This window comes from Helianthus annuus, chromosome 6 (genome assembly GCF_002127325.2).
Source record: "Helianthus annuus cultivar XRQ/B chromosome 6, HanXRQr2.0-SUNRISE, whole genome shotgun sequence".
Taxonomy (NCBI): domain Eukaryota; kingdom Viridiplantae; phylum Streptophyta; class Magnoliopsida; order Asterales; family Asteraceae; genus Helianthus; species Helianthus annuus.
In genome coordinates, this window is record NC_035438.2 from 57,559,706 (window position 1) to 57,585,846 (window position 26,141).

A 26,141-nucleotide genomic window follows, 5' to 3' on the forward strand; every position below is an offset into this window, starting at 1 on the left:
ACAACCCGAATCGCACAACACTTACACACTTTTGGACCGTACAAGCCTTGGGCTCTACACCTTACATCCGGATCCGTGGGCACCGAGTTGGGCTCGGCCCACTTCACTCTCACGCGAACAAACACCCGTAAGGGGAGTTGTTCTCTCACTTGTTACAATTTTGATAACACACACAAAACCCTACTTGCTCTCTCTCTCTCTCTCTCTCTCTCGCAAACCCGACGGCCATCACCTCGAAGACCTTCTTGTTCGTGTACGGATCATCTATCCCTAATCGGTTAGTGTGTTATGGTTTTGTTCATGCCTGATTGATGTTATAAGTCATATGTGTTATTGTTCATGTTCATGCAAATCAGAGTGTTCTTGATATTTGAAACCGAATGATGTTTACTAACCGGATATAAGTTCATATGAATCGAAGGATATGCTAATATAAAAACAGATTTGATGTTAACCCGGATATCATGTTCTGTGATCTTATTGTTATTTGGTAATTGAACCTTAGGTGATTATAATCGAATATTTCGGGTGATTGTTCATGAGCATGTTTAGACTAGGGTTCATACGAATTAGTGAGTTAAATTGCCTGTTTGATCGATAGCTTGAAAGGAAGTTGTTAATTGATATGTGATAATTGGAAACTTGGTTGTTGATTGATGCCATAAATTAGGAAACTGTTAAATGATGTAACCGAATAGCATGATTTCCGGATAATTAAACCGATCGCACAAGACTTCTTGGTGTACAAGAAGTCCAATCACACAAGGTGGTCCACTCGCGCAAGACCACACGTACAAGGCTTCGGATCGCACAAAGCTGCCTGTCGCACAAGATCTCTCGGATCACACAAGGCAGCTGGATCGTACAAGCCCTCATTGGATCGCACATGCTCTATTGGGCCACACATATTCGCACGATTTGTTAAGTTACTTAACTGCTGGGCCGGACAGCCCAAATACCCACTCGCACAATGTGCCTTGATCGCACAAGGCTTAGCTAATGTTGGGACAAGGTCTTGGGCCGATCAAGCTTTTGGACTGTATTTCTGTTTGGGCCGGATAGTCCTTTGGGCTGGGCAGCCCGATCGCACAACCCACATAAGTCGCACAAGCTAGCTGAATCGCACATTGATTGTTAATTGGTTAGTGTATTGGGCTGTTATGTGTTTAACTGTGGGCCGTAAATGTTTAAACTGTTTGTTGGTATGATGGGCCGGGTAGATTGGGCTTAATCATAAAGTCGCACAAGATGGTTGGGCTCGCACAAGCTCTTCGGCCCAACCATCCGAGTCACACAAGGGGTCTACAACGTGTTGACTGTTTACGTGCATACGTGTTTGTTATGTTGTATACGTGCATTACTTGAACCGAACCGAACCTGACTTGTATGGTAACCCTGTTAGGACGTGGTTGACCACTGTTAGTTCAAGAACCCTATTTTGTGTATCTGCCGAGCAAACCAAGGTGAGTTCACACAGCCAAGGCATGGGATTCCCGGGTTGGGAATTGGGTTGGATATGTTGATATTGAAAGAGTTACTCGTACTTACGCATTCACAAGACTATAGACCATCGTCCTCAGGATAGTCAGGACACGTTACGTAAAGCCTACGTAACCCAGTATTTGCCATTTGTCTCCCGGGTCGGGAGGACACGTTACGTAAAGCCTACGTAACCCAATAACTTCTACTGTCTTCCGGGTCGGAAGGACACGCTGCGTAAAGCCTACGTAGCCCCCACGCGTACCACTGTCCTCGGGGAAGGGCACGTCACGTAAAGCCTACGTGACCCAGTACGTTTTCCTATTCTCGGTAAAGAAGAACACATGGTCGGGAGTTAGTCTAGTAAGTACCGTTAATGAGAAGCCCTCATTAGCCAGGATAAACATGGGAAGCCCCCACCAGTAATATAAACACAAGGTTTGGGAAGCCCCCACCTTTAGTACACACTAGTATGGGAAGCCCCCCACTAGTTATACTTATGCACTATGTTATGAACTTACTTTCTGTGAACTCGCTCAACTAGTTTGTTGATTATTTGCTGCATGCCTTGCAGGACCTTAGGTATACTTGGAGCTTGCACCAGAGGAGAAGCGGGTCGTTGTGGACAAGAACATGTGAATGCTTATTAAACACTTTTACATTCACACAATGATACTTACGTTTTGGGTTTTACATTTCATGCTTCCGCTACATAAACAGTGTTTGGTTTTGAACATCAATTATGTCTATGATTATTATTAAATGCTATGTTTGATATAATTGGTGGCTTGATCCTGGTCAGTCACGCCTCCAAGCGGTGGTATTCCGCGTGTGGATTTTGGGGGTGTGACATTTCACCTCAAACCAAGGTCCATCCACCGAAAGCACGCTTAGTTCCCTACCATATTTACTTAACAGTTGAAGGTTTTGTCTCAAACCGAGACCCATCCATCTCCAATTGTTATATTGTCCAAAAGTAAAGCATACTAACATTAATGACCAAGGGCTTCGTCCTGAAACTCAGGATCCCTCCACCTTTGGCCATTATATTGTTCAAAATGCAGGAAAAGTAAAGTGCATAAAAAGTAAATTGTTTTGGGGGATTACAAACCAACATTCAAATTTAAAAAGTGGGCTCCGGCCTAGGCATCAATATCCATCATTGCTCACTTAAATGCCCTCACACAACAGCATCTTCACCAGCCTTCTACGTTTTATCAGCCCCAGCATCCTGCACAGCATCCTGACCAGCATCTGTCCCAGCAACCTTCTTCTCTTCAGCCCTGTCCACCACCTCTGCTGACTTGGAAGATTCGCCAGCCTCGGCAGGATGTGGCACTGCCCTGCCTCCGAGCTCCTTCAGCTTAGCCACCCAGGATTCAACCGGCCAGGCTGGGCACTCAAGGCCTGTCTCCTTGGCCTCATTAGCCATCTTGATACGGGCTTGTAGCAGAGAGACAACCGCAGAAGCTTTGATGCCTTCCCGGAAAGAGAACATGACCTGTTCATGCTCCATTTGGATGGTAGCCAGCTTGATCTCAGCATCCTGGGTGACCTTCTTCAGCTTGTCCTTGTAATCCCGAGTCATCGCTTCGGCAATGGCACCTTGGTCAGCAACGGTAGTTTCAAGCTGTTTGATTCTAGCTTCGTGGAGTGCAGCAGTACCACAGGCGTCGTTGTAAAGATGGAGCAGATGCTGGAGGCCCTGTAAGTCAAAATTCAGGTATGAGTCAAAATTTACTAACCTGGATATCTTGTCAGGATATTCTATCAGGTTATATGTGCAGAATATAGTACCAGGATATTACCTTGTTAAGGAAGGATGTCATCGGTTCCAAGGAATCGGTGAAGCTGAGCTCATCATAAGAGAACCCCTCGGAGCCTGGAGCACTAACTTCAGAGCCCTTCCTCTTTTTTGCGGTGGAAGCACGAGCCCTCGTAGTGGGCTTGGGAGCCGGGAGCGGTTTTGAGCTGGTGGCAGCAGGAGCCTCTTTCGTCATTGTATTCCGCGTGTGGATTTTGGGGGTGTGACAGATTGGTATCAGAGCCATTGGTTATAGAGAACTTGGTTTTAATATGGGAAAACGTTTTTATTAAAACCGGACTATAACCAGAACAGTGCTCTCAACGATCCACAACGACGCTTCGCTCCACGTGCAAGACTCGACATCCTAGGTAATAAGGTTTATGTTTATTGCCTGTTTGCTAGAACTGTTTAGAACTTTGCTCGCATTACGATTAGATACACACGATACTATAGCATGAGAATCCCTACGTGCTTACACTTTTCTGTCATCGCCCTATTCGCGAACCATTCTTACCTATGCTACTTGTTACAATGAAGATCATGTCTGGACGAATCAACATGACACAAGCCCAGCTAGAGGCTCTCGTTCAAGCTCAAGTTGTTGCGGCAGTTGCAGCAGCTCAATCAGGTAGTATATCCTGCAGTATAGGCACACACTAGGATCTTTAGATCCTACATTAACTCTCGTATTTAACTTCGTCCTATTCGTACACAATAGGTCAACACGCGCAGCAGCCTGTCTGCACATTCAAGAACTTCATGGACTGTCGTCCAAATTCTTTCAGTGGCACCGAGGGGGCAGTGGGACTCCTCCATTGGTTTGAAAAGATGGAATCAGTATTCGAAATGTGCGAGTGCCCTGAGGCTCGCAAGGTCAAGTTTGCTACTGGCACCTTGGAAGGAATCGCGCTAACCTGGTGGAACGCGCATGTGCAGATTCTTGGGTTGGCAGCTGCTAACGCCACACCCTGGAACGATTTCAAAGAACTCATCAAGCGTGGGTATTGTACGCGTGAAGATATTCACAAGTTTGAAGACGAGCTGTATAACCTGAAAATGGTTGGGTCAGAGATCGAAGCGTATACTAAACGGTCGAATGAGCTGGCCGTATTGTGCCCAACTATGGTGGACCCTCCATACAAGCGCATTGAAATGTATCTCAAGGGGTTGGCACCAGAAATCCAGAGCCATGTTACTTCGGCTAACCTCGACAACATCCAGGAAATTCAGCGCCTCGCTCATCGTATCACCGACCAGGCAGTGGATCAGAATAAACTGCCTAAGCGTGTCAACGCTACTGCTACAGTCACTCCTTTAGCTACTCCTGCTACTACTAGCGAAAGCAAAAGAAAATGGGATGGAGATTCCAGCAGGGGTTCAGCGACTGTTCAGCCACAAGCTCAGCAGCAGAAGATCGACCACTATCAGAGCCCCAGTCAGCAATCCTCTGGTGGTCACAGACAGAGGAGATATCAGGGAAGTCAACCTAAGTGCCACAATTGCCACAGACATCACAATGGCCCGTGTAACAAGGGTCGTTGTCAAAGGTGTCTTAAAATGGGTCACGAGGCCAAAGACTGTAGGAGTCCATGGCCTGCGAATCAGAATCAGCAGGCTCAGCAACCAGCTCCACAGAACCAGCAGCAACAGCAGCCACAGCGTGGAAACCGGGGATGTTTCCAGTGTGGGGCTGAAGGTCATTTCAAACGTGATTGCCCTCAGTTGAACCAGAACCAGAACCGCAACAACAATAACCAGGGCAAGGGGAATAACAACAACGGCGGAAACAACAACAACGGCAATGAAGCTCGTGGTCGTGCATTCGTACTAGGTCAAGGCGACGCAGTGAACGATCCCAACGTGGTTATGGGTAAGTTTCTCCTCGACAATATTTACGTTACTGTTTTATTTGATTCGGGTGCGGATACAAGCTATATGTCTGTGAAAATGTGTCAACTGCTAAAACGTACACCAACACTTTTACCCACCAAACATGTAGTAGAGTTAGCTAACGGTAAAAGTCTAGAAGCCACGCACGTAGTTCAGGGTTGTAATCTTATCCTAGCTGGTCAAGCTTTCTCTATCGACCTCATTCCCATAGTTTTGGGTAGCTTCGACGTCGTGATTGGGATGGATTGGTTATCCCAACACCAGGCAGAAATTCTATGCAGTGAGAAGATTATTCGCATTCCACGTTTTGGTCAGGAACCTCTAGTAGTTCAAGGCGACAAGAGTGGTGCTGTGGTTGGCATCATCTCTTTCTTGAAGGCTCAGAAATGCTTACGTAAGGGTCACACAGCCATTTTGGCTCTTGTTTCAGACGCATCAGTAAAGGAAAAGAAATTGGAGGATATTCCAATTGTACGTGACTACCCTCAGGTGTTTCCTGAAGACTTACCTGGCTTACCGCCTCATCGTCAGGTCGAATTTCAGATCGAGCTCACTCCAGGAGCAGCACCCATAGCTCGCGCACCATACCGTCTAGCTCCATCAGAATTGGAAGAATTGTCAAAGCAACTGCAAGAGCTCTTGGAAAAGGGTTTCATTCGTCCAAGCTCTTCGCCTTGGGGAGCTCCAGTACTTTTCGTGAAAAAGAAAGACGGTACGTTCAGGATGTGCATCGACTACCGTGAACTCAACAAGGTGACGGTGAAGAACCGTTATCCTCTTCCGCGCATCGACGACTTATTCGACCAGTTGCAAGGGTCGTGTTACTATTCGAAGATAGATTTGAGGTCGAGGTACCATCAGCTGAGAGTCCGGGATGAGGACGTCTCCAAGACAGCCTTCAAAACTCGTTACGGTCACTACGAGTTTCTCGTCATGCCATTCGGGTTAACGAACGCGCCTGCTGTATTTATGGATCTTATGAACAGGGTGTGCAAACCCTATCTCGACAAGTTCGTCATAGTATTCATCGACGACATTCTGATTTACTCCAAGAGTCAGGAGGAACACGAGCAGCATCTTCGCCTTATTTTGGAACTCCTTCGGAAGGAACAGTTGTACGCCAAGCTTTCTAAATGCGACTTCTGGCTTCGTGAAGTCCACTTCTTAGGCCATGTGGTGAACAGGGATGGGATCCATGTTGATCCATCCAAGGTAGACTCGATCAGAAACTGGCCTGCACCGCGTACGCCAACAGAAATACGCCAATTCTTGGGTCTGGCAGGTTACTACAGACGGTTTATTAAAGACTTTTCGAAGATTGCTCAGCCGCTTACGCTGCTGACACAGAAGGGTGTTACCTATCGCTGGGGAGAGCCCCAGGAGACTGCTTTTCAGCACCTAAAGGATAGACTTTGCAGCGCACCTATCCTTTCATTGCCAGAGGGCACAGATGACTTCGTGGTTTATTGTGATGCATCCATTCGGGGACTTGGATGTGTGTTAATGCAACGCGACAAGGTTATTGCTTACGCTTCACGTCAACTCAAGATTCATGAACGCAACTACACGACGCACGATTTAGAGCTGGGAGCTGTTGTTTTCGCGCTTAAGATATGGCGACACTACCTGTACGGTACCAGGTGCACGATTTACACCGATCACAGGAGTCTCGAGCATATTCTTAAGCAGAAGGATTTGAATATGTGTCAACGACGATGGGTTGAGTTACTTAACGATTACGAATGCGCTATCAAGTACCATCCAGGCAAAGCCAACGTTGTGGCTGACGCCCTTAGTCGAAAAGACACTTTACCACGGCGCGTGCGAGCGCTAAAGCTTACGATTCAGTTTAGCCTTCCTACACAGATACGAAATGCTCAGGTAGAAGCATTGAAACCAGAAAACGTTAAGGCTGAAGCCTTACGCGGCTCACGACAGCAAATGGAACAGAAGGCAGACGGCGCCTACTATGTAACGGGGCGTATTTGGGTCCCACTTTATGGCGGTCTACGCGAACTTGTGATGGACGAAGCACACAAGTCTCGCTATTCGGTACATCCAGGGTCGGATAAAATGTACCATGATATCAGCACTACTTATTGGTGGCCTAGTATGAAGGCCCATATTGCTACGTACGTTGGAAAATGTTTGACCTGTGCGAGAGTCAAGGTTGAATATCAGAAACCAGCTGGCCTACTTCAGCATCCTAAGATACCTCAATGGAAATGGGAAGAAATTTCCATGGATTTCGTTACAGGCCTACCTAGATCCCAGCGGGGAAATGATACCATATGGGTGATCGTGGATCGACTCACCAAGTCTGCACACTTCCTACCTATAAAGGAAACGGATAAGTTCTCCACTCTCGCAGACGTCTATCTTAAAGAAGTTGTTTCGAGGCACGGGGTGCCCACATCCATCATTTCGGATCGCGATGCACGATTCACGTCAGAACTATGGCAAGCGATGCATAAATCTTTCGGCTCACGGCTAGACATGAGCACAGCATATCATCCTCAGACGGATGGGCAGTCTGAGCGAACGATTCAAACTCTTGAAGACATGCTTAGGGCACGTGTCATCGATTTCGGCAACGGCTGGGAAAAGCACCTCCCTTTGGTGGAGTTTTCTTACAATAACAGTTATCACACCAGCATCCAAGCCGCTCCATTTGAGGCATTGTACGGGCGTAAATGCCGGTCACCCCTCTGCTGGGCAGAGGTGGGGGATAGTCAGATCACGGGTCCAGAGATCGTAGTGGACGCCACAGAAAAGATCGCACAGATACGACAACGCATGGCGGCAGCACGCGACCGTCAGAAAGCCTACGCGGACAAGCGTAGAAAGCCTTTGGAATTTCAGGTCGGGGACCGGGTATTATTGAAAGTTTCACCCTGGAAGGGTGTAGTACGTTTTGGCAAACGGGGCAAACTAAATCCGCGGTACGTCGGACCATTCGAAATCATAGAAAAGATTGGCAAAGTAGCATACAAGTTGAACCTACCAGCTGAACTCGGGGCAGTTCACAGTGTCTTTCATGTATCGAACTTAAAGAAGTGCTTATCAGATGAAAACCTCATCATTCCTTTTAAGGAACTCACTATCGACGAGCGGTTGCAGTTCGTCGAGGAACCAGTTGAAATCACGGACCGGGATGTGAAGGTCCTCAAAAGCAAGAGAATCCCTCTTGTTCGAGTTCGTTGGAACTCCAAACGTGGCCCAGAGTACACCTGGGAACGCGAAGACAGGATGACAGAAAAGTACCCCCAGTTATTCAAAACCAATGCTACCACTACTGAGGCTGAAGCTACTACTTCGGAATTTCGGGACGAAATTCCAGATCAACGGGGGAAGGATGTGACACCCCAGGAAAATCAGTGAACAATACAGTTTACCTAGCTTCCTCAGTGAGTGCATACCAAATTTCGGGACGAAATTTCCAATTAGTTGGGGATAATGTGACAACTCGAACTTTAGACCTTACTTTGATGTAACGTTACGTGTATATGTGATATCTGATTTATGAATGTTACGTAAATCTTGTGATTATGTTATTATGTGTGTTGTGCATGATGTGTGTATGTATGTATTGAACCGCACAAACAACCCGAATCGCACAACACTTACACACTTTTGGACCGTACAAGCCTTGGGCTCTACACCTTACATCCGGATCCGTGGGCACCGAGTTGGGCTCGGCCCACTTCACTCTCACGCGAACAAACACCCGTAAGGGGAGTTGTTCTCTCACTTGTTACAATTTTGATAACACATACAAAACCCTACTTGCTCTCTCTCTCTCTCTCTCTCTCTCTCGCAAACCCGACGGCCATCACCTCGAAGACCTTCTTGTTCATGTACGGATCATCTATCCCTAATCGGTTAGTGTGTTATGGTTTTGTTCATGCCTGATTGATGTTATAAGTCATATGTGTTATTGTTCATGTTCATGCAAATCAGAGTGTTCTTGATATTTGAAACCGAATGATGTTTACTAACCGGATATAAGTTCATATGAATCGAAGGATATGCTAATATAAAAACAGATTTGATGTTAACCCGGATATCATGTTCTGTGATCTTATTGTTATTTGGTAATTGAACCTTAGGTGATTATAATCGAATATTTCGGGTGATTGTTCATGAGCATGTTTAGACTAGGGTTCATACGAATTAGTGAGTTAAATTGCCTGTTTGATCGATGGTTAGCTTGAAAGGAAGTTGTTAATTGATATGTGATAATTGGAAACTTGGTTGTTGATTGATGCCATAAATTAGGAAACTGTTAAATGATGTAACCGAATAGCATGATTTCCGGATAATTAAACCGATCGCACAAGACTTCTTGGTGTACAAGAAGTCCAATCACACAAGGTGGTCCCCTCGCGCAAGACCACACGTACAAGGCTTCGGATCGCACAAAGCTGCCTGTCGCACAAGATCTCTCGGATCACACAAGGCAGCTGGATCGTACAAGCCCTCATTGGATCGCACATGCTCTATTGGGCCACACATATTCGCACGATTTGTTAAGTTACTTAACTGCTGGGCCGGACAGCCCAAATACCCACTCGCACAATGTGCCTTGATCGCACAAGGCTTAGCTAATGTTGGGACAAGGTCTTGGGCCGATCAAGCTTTTGGACTGTATTTCTGTTTGGGCCGGATAGTCCTTTGGGCTGGGCAGCCCGATCGCACAACCCACATAAGTCGCACAAGCTAGCTGAATCGCACATTGATTGTTAATTGGTTAGTGTATTGGGCTGTTATGTGTTTAACTGTGGGCCGTAAATGTTTAAACTGTTTGTTGGTATGATGGGCCGGGTAGATTGGGCTTAATCATAAAGTCGCACAAGATGGTTGGGCTCGCACAAGCTCTTCGGCCCAACCATCCGAGTCACACAAGGGGTCTACAACGTGTTGACTGTTTACGTGCATACGTGTTTGTTATGTTGTATACGTGCATTACTTGAACCGAACCTGACTTGTATGGTAACCCTGTTAGGACGTGGTTGACCACTGTTAGTTCAAGAACCCTCTTTTGTGTATCTGCCGAGCAAACCAAGGTGAGTTCACACAGCCAAGGCATGGGATTCCCGGGTTGGGAATTGGGTTGGATATGTTGATATTGAAAGAGTTACTCGTACTTACGCATTCACAAGACTATAGACCATCGTCCTCAGGATAGTCAGGACACGTTACGTAAAGCCTACGTAACCCAGTATTTGCCATTTGTCTCCCGGGTCGGGAGGACACGTTACGTAAAGCCTACGTAACCCAATACCTTCTACTGTCTTCCGGGTCGGAAGGACACGCTGCGTAAAGCCTACGTAGCCCCCACGCGTACCACTGTCCTCGGGGAAGGGCACGTCACGTAAAGCCTACGTGACCCAGTACGTTTTCCTGTTCTCGGTAAAGAAGAACACATGGTCGGGAGTTAGTCTAGTAAGTACCGTTAATGAGAAGCCCTCATTAGCCAGGATAAACATGGGAAGCCCCCACCAGTAATATAAACACAAGGTTTGGGAAGCCCCCACCTTTAGTACACACTAGTATGGGAAGCCCCCCACTAGTTATACTTATGCACTATGTTATGAACTTACTTTCTGTGAACTCGCTCAACTAGTTTGTTGATTATTTGCTGCATGCCTTGCAGGACCTTAGGTATACTTGGAGCTTGCACCAGAGGAGAAGCGGGTCGTTGTGGACAAGAACATGTGAATGCTTATTAAACACTTTTACATTCACACAATGATACTTACGTTTTGGGTTTTACATTTCATGCTTCCGCTACATAAACAGTGTTTGGTTTTGAACATCAATTATGTCTATGATTATTATTAAATGCTATGTTTGATATAATTGGTGGCTTGATCCTGGTCAGTCACGCCTCCAAGCGGTGGTATTCCGCGTGTGGATTTTGGGGGTGTGACATTTCACCTCAAACCAAGGTCCATCCACCGAAAGCACGCTTAGTTCCCTACCATATTTACTTAACAGTTGAAGGTTTTGTCTCAAACCGAGACCCATCCATCTCCAATTGTTATATTGTCCAAAAGTAAAGCATACTAACATTAATGACCAAGGGCTTCGTCCTGAAACTCAGGATCCCTCCACCTTTGGCCATTATATTGTTCAAAATGCAGGAAAAGTAAAGTGCATAAAAAGTAAATTGTTTTGGGGGATTACAAACCAACATTCAAATTTAAAAAGTGGGCTCCGGCCTAGGCATCAATATCCATCATTGCTCACTTAAATGCCCTCACACAACAGCATCTTCACCAGCCTTCTACGTTTTATCAGCCCCAGCATCCTGCACAGCATCCTGACCAGCATCTGTCCCAGCAACCTTCTTCTCTTCAGCCCTGTCCACCACCTCTGCTGACTTGGAAGATTCGCCAGCCTCGGCAGGATGTGGCACTGCCCTGCCTCCGAGCTCCTTCAGCTTAGCCACCCAGGATTCAACCGGCCAGGCTGGGCACTCAAGGCCTGTCTCCTTGGCCTCATTAGCCATCTTGATACGGGCTTGTAGCAGAGAGACAACCGCAGAAGCTTTGATGCCTTCCCGGAAAGAGAACATGGCCTGTTCATGCTCCATTTGGATGGTAGCCAGCTTGATCTCAGCATCCTGGGTGACCTTCTTCAGCTTGTCCTTGTAATCCCGAGTCATCGCTTCGGCAATGGCACCTTGGTCAGCAACGGTAGTTTCAAGCTGTTTGATTCTAGCTTCGTGGAGTGCAGCAGTACCACAGGCGTCGTTGTAAAGATGGAGCAGATGCTGGAGGCCCTGTAAGTCAAAATTCAGGTATGAGTCAAAATTTACTAACCTGGATATCTTGTCAGGATATTCTATCAGGTTATATGTGCAGAATATAGTACCAGGATATTACCTTGTTAAGGAAGGATGTCATCGGTTCCAAGGAATCGGTGAAGCTGAGCTCATCATAAGAGAACCCCTCGGAGCCTGGAGCACTAACTTCAGAGCCCTTCCTCTTTTTTGCGGTGGAAGCACGAGCCCTCGTAGTGGGCTTGGGAGCCGGGAGCGGTTTTGAGCTGGTGGCAGCAGGAGCCTCTTTCTTGACAATGGGTGGGGTAGGATAACTGTCAAGCTCGTCAAGATCGAGGAGGATTGGAACTTTGCTGGAATCTGCATACAGGGAGTAAAACTCTTTCCTAAATACTTCAAATAAAAACATGTATGCAGGATATCGAGCAGGATCCTTACTAGACATGTTTGCACTGGAAAGTGGACTCGGAGATGGTGGGGATGGATTGAAACTTCTTTCAGCTTCTGGGAGGAGTCTGATGGCGTTGATTCTCTTTTGTGAGTCGGCTAAGGGGGGGTGCAAGCTTCCTAAAATCAGCTATGTATAAGAAAACAACAAAGTCAGTACAAGATATGTAGCAGGATACTAGACAGGATCATCCTAAGGCCCTAGGTCCTACCCTTTTTCAACCATTTCACCGGATAATCCGCTCCACCAGGGATTGAATCACTTTTTACAAAAAAGAATTTGGATTTCCATTCCTCTTCGTTCCTGGTGGCTCGGAGAATCAGTGGGTCGCTGGAAGTGGAGTAAAACAAGAATCGACAAGAGCCGTGACATCTAAGCCGGTATGCTAAAGGGAGGTCATGGACGGAAAGGTCATGGATATGATTCTTCTTGATTTGATCAAGAACAGATAGGACCCGCCAAAGCATCAGCATTGTTTGATTAAAAGAGATCTTGGTAAGGTTAAAGAACTCAGTGATAAAGTCCGGGAAAGGAAACTGCAATCCTAAGGTAAAGGGGAAGGCATTGAAACACAACTGTTTTGGTCAAAAATCACACAAGGATAATGCAACCAAACTCTAAGTAAACGGGGAATGATGCTTGGTTTTTTGGAAAAGTTAAGGATCACTTTGATAAGAAATATGCAAATGACACAAGGATTTATACGAGGAAAAAGCCCTTGATCAATGAATGATCTCCGGCATAAAAAACCTCGGGTGATGGCAACTACCGATCACCAACTTCAATATATCAAAATATGGTTACAACTTCGGATGATAATGAGCCGAGTACAAGGATCACTATCGTAATGTGTGTCTAAGCGTGTGAGAATTGTGTTGTGTGTTCTTCCGAATGGGGAAGAGTGTTATATATACAAGTGTAGGTGACCTATTTTAGGTAAAAAGACTAATAATCAGCTCATTACCCCTTTAGAAATAAAAGTAAATCTAGCCTAAATTGTCGCCCTTAAATCATGCCAAGTTTCCATATCCTTTGCAACGTCCATCTCCGATTAAGCACATGCTATAATTGTAAAGACGCGTCCTTTGATCGTGATACTAAGAGCGGATCCTGCTAGATGTTCCTGCAAAATATCATTTAATTCAATTAAGGTAACTGTTAGCATGAGGATCCTATAATGGTCTATGATCCTGATCCTGAAGTCCTGCTGAGGATCACTACCTGCTAAAGAAACAAGGATCACTGGTTAGGATCACATGTAAGGATCATATATCATAAAAATCCAGCCCTAACAATTGCCCCCAAAATATAAGGAGTTTATTGTAAATTAACGAGTTATATTTTGCTTTGATCTTATCTGCAACGGGCGACTCGGATAACTAGCCGTTATAACGGGACTAGCCGTTGCAACCTTTACGTCACTGAGGTGACATCCCTGCAAATCATGATTATAAATAGGAGATAGAGTTAGGATCAATCTGCATTTAAATTCAAGATATACTCCCTTTATAATCTCTACCGAAGATCGATCAGGTATTCTCTTCTCTTCTCTTTCTTCCTTCTCTTGCTCTGTTTTTATGCTCCCTGTTTTTATTCTGCCATGAGTTTGTTGCTCCGAAATTCCCCTCACAAGGATCACAAGAAGAGCAGTCCCCTGAAAAGCCAAGGGATCATTAAAGATTCTCCTACTGAGAGGTGCTGCTTCACCGATGCTCATGTTGATAGGATTCGTCACTGTTTTCCGGCGGATGCTATCTTCAAGTCATTCACTTCCACCGCTTTAAGCGATTTTGTTTCCGACACCTGGGTGGCCTTTCCTGCAACTCCGTTTACCATAGGATATTCATATCCTTTTCCAGCCTTCACCCAATCCTTCTTTTCCCTGACCGGCATGTCTTATATCCAAGCCATGCCGATGATCTGGAGGGTTCTGTATACCCTTGAGAGGATCATCGAGCAGGAGGGGATTGACTTAGGGATGTCGGAGCTGGCTGAGCAATATGATCTTACCACGTTTGGTTCCTGTCGATACTTGTTGAAACGGAAAGTTGGGGAGGATCACCCTGTTCTTAAGGTCACCAAGAATGATACAAATTGGAAGCGACGATTCTTCTTTGTTAGGAGGGATACCATCCCTAATGGGAAGGATCTGCCCAAGGAGTGGGCTACTCATGGTAGGATAGAGGGTCCTGGAAGGATCACCACCAGACTTGTCTCTTATGATGAGGATCACTAATGTCTTTCTTTGTTATTTGTTTATTGTGCAGCTATCTCCATCTCTTATCTGAAGCTGACACCTGCGGCAAAAGAGAGGCTTTCGGCCTTCAGGAAGCTTGATCTGGAGACAAGAAGTTTTCAAGTTGCCATTCAAGATTCACAGGAAGTATCCTCCGCATCTGCCACAATGTCAAGTAAGTATCCTCAATAAAAAGTAGTTCTATGTAGGATTTTTTTGAATTAGTTAAAGTACTTATCTTATTTTGATTGCGTAGGCGCTGGGAAATCTGTTAAGTCCGCCTCCAAGTTTGGTATTGATGATCTTGCAAACGTTAAGTCTGCAAGGAAGAAGCCCCTAAAGCTCCTATTAGGGGTAAGGGAAAGAAGAGAAAGGCTTCCGAGGATCTTCAAGGATTTCCCCTGCTCCGCCAGCAGTTTCTTGATTACGTTAATGAAGTAAGGATCATTGCCCCTGTTGGTTATCCTACTTGAATATCCTGCTCGAATATCATGTCTGTATATCCTGCCTGTTTGAGGATCACTTGTGTCTGACGTCATATCTTGTTTTTCTTGCAGAAATTTACCGAAATAGAGACTTATGTCAACCACGTTGAAGATCAAGATCGCCAAATTGCCGACCTTCAACAGATGGGTGTGCTGAAGGACCTCAAGATAGCTGATCTTGAGAAGGAGCTCCGGGCTACCAAGGATGAAGCTGTCAAAGCACTGATCAACTTCGACTACGAGAAGCGTGATATCACCCAGGATGCTAAGGTCTCTGCTGCGATAACCATGTATAAGATCCAGCTGCAGATGGCTGCGGAGGCTCAGGATCCTTCCTTCGACAGAGGCACATGGGACGTGGAAGGCTGGAAGGCTAGGCTGGCAGAGTTGGAGGATGATGATGAGGCCGAGGAGATCCCTATGCTTGAAGGTGGTGATGCTGGCAAGGATCAGGGGGAAGCAAGTGGAGCTGGTGGTGAAGGTGCAGCGAAGGTTTGAGCTGCAGGATTGGGCAATGATGGAAATTTCTAGACATAGCCGGAGCCCAATTTTTTAAAATTTGGTAGTGGTTTTTTGTGGTTGTGATGTTTTCAAACAATGATGGTCTGTACTTAAAAAGTAGTTTTTAGGGTTAAGGATCCTGGATCCTTTGGACAATAGGTAGGATCGCAAATGGTGGAGGGATCCTCTGTTTGGGGGATGAAGCCTTTGTGATCCTGCCGCCTTTAATTTCCTGCACCTGCTAAGACCGAACAGACAATGGACACCCTTTGCCAACCCATGTGGACGGGCCACGTTTTGCTGGTAGAAATGTGGGTTGGAAATTTTGACAACTTTTTGAAAGGGTTTAAGATCCTTTTGTTAATAATATAACTTTAATTTTTCTGGCTTATCTCGTGTTGTTATCCTTTATTTATCCTCTTATTTTCCAGTTGTTTTTAGAAATATATTTGTTAGAGTAACAAGAGTTTGAGCAAACCATGTTTAATAAATTTAGGATATGATCCCAGATCAAATATCCTGACACTGAAGATTTTTGAAGCAATCAATTTCAAGGATCATAGGTTTAGTTGTCAAAGTGTAAGGGTTGTTCAGTATAATCAGAATAGTCAAGGATCATACCTGAGGATCCGAGTTAGGATCCTAACCTTTAATCAAGATGACCGTAGATGAGATTTTAATGGATAATAAGGATTAAGGATCCTTATGTGTTTAACTTTGAAAACCTGAAAAATGAAACATAACTTGGGACTAAGCCAATGTAAAAGATAAATTAGTAGCTGGGGACATGCCCAAAGGGTAACTGGGGATGATCCCAAAGGATCACTGGGGACAAGCCCAAAGGATAACTGGGGACAAGCCCAAAGGATAACTGGGGACAAGCCCAAAGGATAACTGGGGACAAGCCCAAAGGATAACTGGGGACAAGCCCAAAGGATCGTATGTAAACTGGAGTATGGCCCTTACTGGCGACTATCCAAACTTAGTGACATGAAAATGTCAAAACCTTAGCTAACGTGAAAACGTTAGAAACCTTAAGAACGGATGTATGGTACATCTACCATTATACGTAGGATCCTGGGTATAGCCAGTACTGTTTTGGTCAAAAATCACACAAGGATAATGCAACCAAACTTTATGTAAATGGGGTATGATGCTTGGTTTGTAGAAAAAGTAAAGGATCACTTCAATGTGAAATATGCAAAGACACAATGATTTATACGAGGAAAAAGCCCTTGATCAATGTATGATCTCCGGCATAAAAAACCTCGGGTGATGGCAACTACCGATCACCAACTTCAATATAAGAAAAATATAGTTACAACTTCGGATGATAATGAGCTGAGTACAAGGATCACTATAGTTTCGAGTGTCTAAGCGTGTGAGAATTGTGTTGTGTGTTCTTCCAAATGAGGAAGAGTGGTATTTATACAAGTGTAGGTGACCTATTTTAGGTAAAAGGACTAATAATCAGCTCATTACCCCTTTAGAAACATAAACAATCTAGCCTAAATTGCCGCCCTTAAATCAAGCTAAGTTTCCATATCCTTTGCAACGTCTATCTCTGATTTAGCTCGTGCTATAATTGTGAAGACGCGTCCCTTGATTATGATGCTAAGAGCGTATCCTGCTAGATGTTCCTGCAAAATATCATTGTATTAAACGAAGGTAACTGTTAGCATGAGGATCCTGTATTGGTCCATGATCCTGTTCCTGAAGTCCTCCTGAGGATCACTGTCTGCCATATAAACAAGGATCACTGGTTAGGATCACGTGTAAGGATCACGTATAATAAAAATCCAGCCCTAACAATTGCCCCCAAAATATAAGGAGTTTATTGTAAATAAACGACTTATATTTTGCTTTGATCTTATCTGCAACGAATGATTCGGATAACTAGCCGTTAATATCGAACTAGCCGTTGCAACCCTTACGTCATAGATGTGACAATCCCTGCAAATCATGATTATAAATAGGAGATAGGGTTGGGATCACTCTGCATTTAAATTCGAGATATCTTCCCTTTATAATCGCTACCGAAGATCGATCAGGTATTCTCTTTTCTTCTCTTTCCATTCTTCCTTCTCTTGCTCTGTTTTTCTGCTCCCCTGTTTTTATTCTGCTGTGAGGATGTTGCTCCGAAACTCTCCCCATAAGGATCACGAGAAGAGCAGTCCCCTGAAAAGCCAAGTGATCATTAAGGACTCTCCTACGGAGAGATGTTGCTTTACCGATGCTCATGTAGATAGGATTCGTCATTGCTTTCCGGCGGATGCTGTTTTCAAATCCTTCACATCCACTGCTTTGAGTGACTTTGTTTCAGACACCTGGGTGATCTTTCCTGCAACTCCATTTACCATAGGATATTCGTATCCTTTTCCGGCCTTCACCCAATCTTTCTTTTCTCTGACCGGCATATCTTATATCCAAGCTCTGCCGATGATCTGGAGGGTCTTGTATACCTTCGAGAGGATCATCGAGCAGGAGGGGATTGATTTAGGGATGGCAGAGCTGGCCGAGCTTTATGATCTTACCACGTTTGGTTCTCATCGATATTTGCTGAAACGGAAGGCCGGGGAGGATCACCCTGTTTTGAAAGTTACCAAAAATGACACAAACTGGAAGCGTCGTTTCTTCTTTGTGAGAAGGGATTCCCTCCCTGGTGGGAATGATCTGCCCAAGGAGTGGGCCACCCATGGTAGGATAGAGGATCCTGGAAGGATCACCATCAGACTGATCTCTTATGATGAGGATCACTAATGTCTTGTTTTTTGTTTATTGTGCAGCTGTCTCCATTGCTCATCTCAAGTTAACCCCTGCTGCCAGAGAGAGGGTCCTTGCTTTCAAGAAGCTTGATCCTGAAATCAGAAGTTTTCAAGTCACCGTCCAAGATTCTCAAGAAGTATCCTCCGCATCTGCCACTATGTCAAGTAAGTATCCTTATTAAAAAGTAAGTTATGTGTAAGACTGCTTAGTTAGTAAGGAAACTTATCTTGTTTTGGTTGTGTAGGCGCTGGGAAACCTGCTAAGTCTGCCAAGTCTGCATCCAAGTTCGGGATTGATGAACTTGCCAATGTCAAGTCTTCACGAAAGAAGGCTTCTGTTGCCAGTCCCTCTGCTTCGGCTCCTAAAGCACCTGTTAGAGGTAAGGGGAAGAAGAGGAAGACTTCTGAGGATCTCCAAGGATTTCCCCTGATCCGCCAACAGTTCCTTGACTATGTCAATGAGGTAAGGATCATTGCCCCTGTTGGTTATCCTTCTCGAATATCCTGCTTGTATATTCTGCCTGTATATCCTGCTTTTTTGAGGATCACCTGATCCTGAACTTATCTTTTTTCTCTTTTGCAGAAACTTGCTGAGATTGAGACCTACCTTGGCCACGTCGAGGACCAGGAGAGCCAAATCGCCGACCTCCAACAAATGGGCGTGTTAAAGGATCTCAAGATAGCCGATCTTGAGAAGGAGCTCCGGGCTACAAAGGATGAGGCTGCTCAAAGGCTAATTGACATGGATGGCGAGAAGCAGGAGATCATCCAGGATGCCAAGGTCTCTGCCGCAACTGCTATGTATAAGATACAACTACAAATGGTTGCGGAGGCTCAGGATCCTGCCTTTGACAAGAGCTCATGGGACGTGGAGGGTTGGAAGGCAAGATTGGCAGAGCTGGAGGATGAGGACGAAGCAGAGGAGATCCCAATGCTGGAGGGCGGTGATGCTGACAAGGATCAAGGTGGAGAAGCTGGTGGTGATGGAGCAGCAAAGGTGTGAGCTGCTGGATTGGGCGATGATGGATATTTCGAGACTAGGCCGGAGCCCAATTTTTTTTTAGTTTAGTAGTGGTTTGTGGTTTGAAACAATTATGGTTTGTAATCTTTGAACAATAGGTTTTAGGGTTAAGGATCCTGGATCCTTTGAACAATAGGTAGGATCGCAAAAGGTGGAGAGATCCTCTGTTTGGGGGATGAAGCCTTTGTGATCATGCCGCTTTTATTTTCCTGCACATGCTAAGACCGCATAGACAATGGACACCCTTTGCCAACCCATGTGGACGGGCCACGTTTTGCTGGTAGAAATGTGGGTTGGCAATTTTGACAACTTTTTGAAAGGGTTAAAGATCCTTTTGTTAATAATATAACTTTTAATCTTTCTGGCTTATCTCGTGTTGTTATCCTTTATTTATCTTCTTATTTTCCAGTTTGTTTTAGAATCATATTTGTTAGAGTAACGAGAGTTGAGCAAACCATGTTTAAGAAATTTAGGATATGATCCTGGATCAAATATCCTATAATCGAAAATTTTCAAGGTAGTTTATTTTAAGGATCATAGGTTCAGTTGTCAAGGTCTAAAGGTTATTCAAATGAATAATGAAATTAAAAATAGTTAAGGATCATACCTGAGGATCCAAGTTAGGATCCTAGCCTTTAATCGGGATAACCATAAGTAAAACTTTAATGGATAATAAGGATTAAGGATCCTTAATTGTTTAACTTCGAAAACCTGAAAAAATGGAATATAACTTGGGACTAAGCCAATATAAAAGATAAGTTAGTAACTGGGGACAAGCCCAAAGGATAACTGGGGACAAGCCCATAGGATCACTGGGGATGATCCCAAAGGATCACTGGGGACAAGCCCAAAGGATAACTGGGGACAAGCCCAAAGGATCGTATGTAAACTGGAGTATGGCCCTTACTGGCGACTATCCAAACTTAGTGACATGAAAATGTCAAAACCTTAGCTAACGTGAAAACGTTAGAAACCTTATGAACGGATGTATGGTACGTCTACCATTATATGTAGGATCCTGGGTATAGCCAGTACGATGAGGTTGTCAGCCCCGGAAGTGGGTACTGGTCCCAAGGACGTGAACTATATCAGGATCATCGTGCGCTGCTGGCGGAAACTGGGGATAATCCCAAGGATAACTGGGGACAAGCCCAAGGATCTGCGTTGCTTTTGAAGATTTTTGACGATTTGCTGTAGATACCTGAACTATCATAACTCAAATGGTTCGTGAGAAGAGGATGAAGGATACAGGATCCTTATCCTTTGGTAAAAAGTAAGGAAATGTAAATGTTTTAAGATAAGGACATTACCAGATTAAGGATCACTGACATCACCTGGATCCTTCGAGGATACTTCAATAAAAGGATCACATGCTTGAGGGATCATGTTCACATAAAGTATCTCTTTAAGTGAACAGCATTCCAGGCTCTTGGTAACAAGTTTCCTTCCATGGTTAGCAATCTGTATGCCCCCTTTCCTGCTTCAGCTTCAATCAAGTAAGGGCCTTCCCACTTTGGTGCTAACTTCCCGTCAGCAGGATTAATAGTGTTTTGGAATGCTTTTCTCAACACCATATCTCCGACTTGAAACTTCCTTATCCTAACATTTTTGTTGTAAGCACCAGCCATTCTTTGTTGGTAGCTTGTCATCCTTATCCTAGCCAGATCCCTGATTTCTTCAATAGTATCCAAATCCTGAGCCAGGATTGTAGCATTCTCTTCAGGATCACGAGCACTTGTTCTAGCGGTTGGGATCACCATCTCTGTTGGGATCACTGCTTCTGCCCCAAATACTAAAGAAAAAGGTGTTTGACCAGTGGCATTCTTGGGAGTTGTCCTGTCAGCCCATAGCACATAAGGTAACTCCTCTGCCCATTTTCCCTTCTTGGATCCTAGCTTCTTCTTCAGATTGTTGATGATGATCTTGTTGGATGATTCTGCTTGGCCATTGGCCTGTGGATGAACTGGTGTTGATGTTATCATCTTGATTCCCCAACTGTCACAAAAGTTAGTAGTTCTGCTTCCAATGAATTGGGAACCATTATCACATACAATTTCAGAGGGAATGCCAAATCTAGTTATAATGTTTCTTTTGATAAAGGATATAACTTCTTTTTCTCTGACTTGAGCAAAAGCTTCAGCCTCTATCCACTTAGAGAAGTAGTCAGTCATGGCAAGCATAAATACTTTTCCACCAGGTGCTTTAGGGAGCTTGCCAACTATATCCATTCCCCATCTCATGAATGGCCAAGAGGATGGTATGGGGTGTAGCAATTCAGCTGGTTGATGAAGGATATTGCTGTGTCTTTGACAAGGATCACATTTCCTAGCATATTCTACAGCATCCCTTTTCATGGTTGGCCAGTAGTATCCTGTTCTAAGGATCCTTGAGAATAATGCCCTGCCCCCAGTGTGGTTTCCACAATCTCCTTCATGGAAGTCTCTCAACACTTCTTCAATTTCAGGATCCTCAATACATCTTAAATATGGTCCTGCAAGGGATCGTTTATATAGCACATTATTTAAGATTGTAAATTGAGATACCTTGATCCTGAAAGCTCTAGGATTTTCTCCCATCGGAATCTCTCCGTGTTGCAAGTATTTTATGATTGGTGAGACCCATGATCCTGCATAAGATTGAGCTTCTTCACTAGGGATTACTGCAGTATCCTCTTCTATTTCCATGGCCACTTGATTTTCAATAGCAGGAGCCAGGATATGGATGATAGGGATACTTATGTCTTCTGGAATTTTTAAGGATGATCCTAAGTTGGCCAATGCATCAGCTTCCGTGTTATCCTCCCTTGGTACCTGTGTTAAGCTGAAAGAGACAAAAGAGAGTGCCAATTCTTTGACTATCTCTAAATATTTGGTTAGTTTTTCACCTTTAACAGCATAGGATCCATTAAAGTGATTGGTGATCAATAATGAGTCTACATATACTTTAAGATATTTCACCCCCGTATCCTTAGCAATTTGCAAGCCAGCAATTAAGGCTTCATATTCAGCCTCATTGTTAGTTGCTTGGAACTCACAGGCTATGGAGTGGGGTATTATGTCCCCCTGTGGCGATTTTAGTAGTATCCCGAGCCCTGTGCCCTTGACATTTGAGGATCCATCAGTGTGTAGTATCCAGGGATCCTTGGTCTCATCCAGCTGTTGGACTTCCAATTCTGCTTCTTTTTGTTGATCACTACTGAAATCAGCCACAAAGTCAGCTAGTGCTTGGGATTTAATGGTTGTTCTTGGCTCATATCTTATATCATGGGCACTAAGCTTTACTGCCCACTTAGCCATTCTTCCTGACATCTCTGGTTTCCTGAGGACATTCTTAATTGGAAAGTTAGTTTTAACAACAATAGTATGGGTTTCAAAATAATGCCTTAACTTAGTTGATGCCATGATTAATGCAAGAATAAGTTTTTCGAGGTGTGAGTACCTGGATTCGGCATCAAGTAAACTCTTACTTACATAGTAGATAGGATATTGTGTACCTTCATGATCCTTAACAAGGACAGCGCTTACAGCGGTTGAGGATACCGCCAAATATAAGGATAACACATCTCCTTTTTCGGGTTTTGATAATGCTGGTGCTGAGGACATATATTCTTTAAGGGCTTGTAAAGCATTCTCATGTTTCTCAGTCCATTCAAACTTCTTGTTCTTCCTTAGGATATCGTAAAATTCTTTACATTTTTCTGAGGATTTTGATATGAACCTGTTCAGAGCTGCTATCCTGCCTGTTAGCCTTTGCACATCCTTAGCATTGGCAGGGGACTTGATGTTTACTAGTGCTTTAATTTGCTCAGGACTTGCCTCAATGCCCCTCTGAGTTACCATATATCCTAGGAATTTACCTGCCTTAACACCAAAGTGGCACTTTGAAGGATTAAGCTTCATGTTATAATTATCAAGGATATCAAATGCTTCCTCCAAATCCCTTAGGTGATCCTCAGCTTTCTTTGATTTGACTACCATATCATCTATGTATACTTCCATAGTTTGTCCAATTTGATCTTTGAACATCATATTCACCAGCCTTTGATATGTTGCACCTGCATTTCTTAATCCAAAAGGCATGGCAATGTAACAATACAAACCTGTTGGGGTCATAAAGGCTGTATCCTCTTGGTCAGATGGTTCCATCTGAATTTGTTGGAATCCAGATGATGCATCCATAAAGGTTAACAGTTCATGCCCCGCTGTTGCATCCACCATGGAGTCAATGTGGGGTAATGGGAAAGGATCCTTGGGACATGCCTTATTTAAATCAGTGAAATCGACACATACCCTCCACTTTCCGTTTTTCTTTTGGACAACGACCACATTGGCTAACCATTTTGGATATTTTACCTCCCTGATCATACCTGCTCGAAGTAGTCTCTCTACTTCTTCTTGGATAACGACATTCCTTTCCGGTGCAAACTTCCTCCTTTTTTGATGGATTGGTTTGATAGACCTGTCAATGCCAAGTTTGTGAGTAATAATATCCTTAGATATACCTGTCATATCTTCATGTTTCCAAGCAAAGGTAGATTTTCTTCTTTTGAGGAAGGATATTAAGTCTTCTTTCATCTTGCCAAGGATTCCTGATCCGATATAGATTTTTGATTCAGGATCACTAGGATCCAAGAGGATTTCGTCCACATCTTGTTCCCTTGCCTCCAAGACATTCCTCGGAGGATACTGTAATTGCTATTGCTCCCTTGGCTTCGAGGTTGGCTTCATGGATGAGGCATAACAATCCTTAGCCTCCTGCTGATCACTGTCGATCTTGATTATTCCCCATGGGCTAGGGAGCTTCACACATTGATGGTAGGTGGATGGGACTGCTTTCATATCATGTATCCAAGGTCTGCCAAGGATAACATTGCAACAAGACAAACAGTCAATAACACAAAATTTCTGATAATTATGTAATCCTTCCACGTAGATTGGGAGTTTGATGTCCCCCAGAGTTTTCTTCATTTCTCCACTGAATCCTATAAGCACGGAGGATCTTTGTGTGATGTCTGATTCTGGGATACCCATTTTCTTCAGAACATCAAGCTGGATAATGTTCACTGAGCTTCCTCCATCGATAAGGATCCTGCGGACAAAATGGTTAGAGATAAAGAGAGTAATAACTAAACTATCATGATGAGGATCCTGAATATTGACGCGATCATCCTCATCAAACGTAATTATCTCCCCTCTGAGACACTTGATGTTCTAATAGGCCTTTCTCCATTATCCATTTTTGACTCTTTTGCATGTCTTTTGGCTGCCGAGAAGGATGTACCACAGATGTCTGATCCTCCGGAAATAAAGTTGATCACTTGTGCATTTGCCGGAGGTGCTGGAGCCTTCTCAGGGATCCTTTCAGGATCCTGAGTCCTTTGCTTTTTTCTTCCCAACAATTCTTTTAGGTGCCCCTTGCTTAACAGATATCCAATTTCTTTTCTTAAAGCTATGCATTCTTCAGTTAGATGCCCGAAATCCTCATGGTATGCACACCATTTTGACTTGTCTTTAGTCCCGGATGGTTTATCATTCTTCCTGGGCCACCTAGCTTTTTCACCTAGATTCTGCATTGCAAGGATTAGTTCATGATTATCAACGGAAAAACAATATTCTGAGATTGGAGGATAATCCTCATCATCCTCTTCTTGGTCAACAGCGTGCACATTCTGGTTCTCATTTCAATGGTAGGATTTGAATTTGTTGTTCTTGAAGGAGGATCCTTGCTTCTCTTGTTTTGAGGATCCTACTTGTCTCTCCTGGATCCTCTTGTCATCCTCTAGCCGGATGAACCTGAGTGCCCGAGTTCTTACTTCATCTAAATTCCTGCATGGTGTCATAACAAGATCATCATAGAATAATGAATCCTTAAGCAGTCCCATTTTGAAGGCTTCAACAGCCGTAGCCATATCCAGGTTGGGAATGTCCAAGGATTCTTTACTAAATTTAGTTATGTAATCCCTTAATGATTCATTATGACCTTGGGTTACCCTATATAAATCACTGGTTAATCTTTCAAATTTTCTACTACAAGAGAATTGGTTATTGAATAAATTAACTAAATTAGCAAATGAAGTAATAGAGTAAGGGGGAAGACTTAGCAGCCATTTAAGAGCTGATCCAGTAAGAGTAGATCCAAATCCTTTATATAGGCATGCTTCCTTCAACTTTTCTGGGATAGGATTGATCTCCATCCTCTCCCTGTATTGTGCTACGTGTTCCTCTGGATCCGTTGTACCATCATACAGCTTCATAGTAGGGATATGGAACCTTTTGGGTACCTCTGCATCACAAATTGGTGGTGCAAAGCGAGATACCTTATGGCTTCCATCTGCAATCTCTGGGATAGGCTTGACTACCCCTGGGACACTTGAGATCATATCTTTTAGCTTCTGCAACTCCCTGGCCATAGCATGATTGATACCTGTATACTGCATGAATCCATGGTTAGTGGTAAGATAATTATTTAAAGTGTTACCTCCCATTGGGTTCAAGTTAGTGAATCCATATTGCTGGGATTCTGGAATAACGGATGGACCAGTGGAAGCAATGGTCTGCATTGGAATGAAGTCCCCTTGATGGACATCTAGACTTCCTGTTTGCAAACTTTTTAGGGATCCTGGCATCTGGGAGGATCCTGGTATCTGGTAGGATCCTGGTATCTGGGATGATCCTGGAACGAAGGAGGATCCTTGAACCTGGAATGATCCTGGAGCAAAGGAG